The following is a 318-nucleotide window of genomic DNA, read 5'->3' as shown; positions in this document are numbered from 1 at the left end:
ACTAAACAACCCATCACTGGACTGAGTAGGAAGGGGTCCACAGAAATATCACTAACTTGGGACAAAAGGCAAATGTTAATAACATGCAGCAATGTCATGAATTTAATGAAGAAGTTGGAAATATTGCTGTAGTTCATTGAATTGGTAGAATGTGGTTTTCATCAGGGGAAGATTACCTGTTCAGCTAATTTTGTGACAAAGGAGGGTTGCTGTGATATACCTTAAGAAAGCTATCTCAAGTCTATGTAGCTTGTTGTAAAACCTGTAGAAATTACCTATGAGAAAAGGTGACGCAGTTCAAATAATCTCAGACACAAG

The sequence above is a fragment of the Notolabrus celidotus genome, chromosome 13, assembly GCF_009762535.1.
Source record: "Notolabrus celidotus isolate fNotCel1 chromosome 13, fNotCel1.pri, whole genome shotgun sequence".
Classification (NCBI taxonomy): domain Eukaryota; kingdom Metazoa; phylum Chordata; class Actinopteri; order Labriformes; family Labridae; genus Notolabrus; species Notolabrus celidotus.
This window is presented reverse-complemented; position numbering follows the sequence as displayed.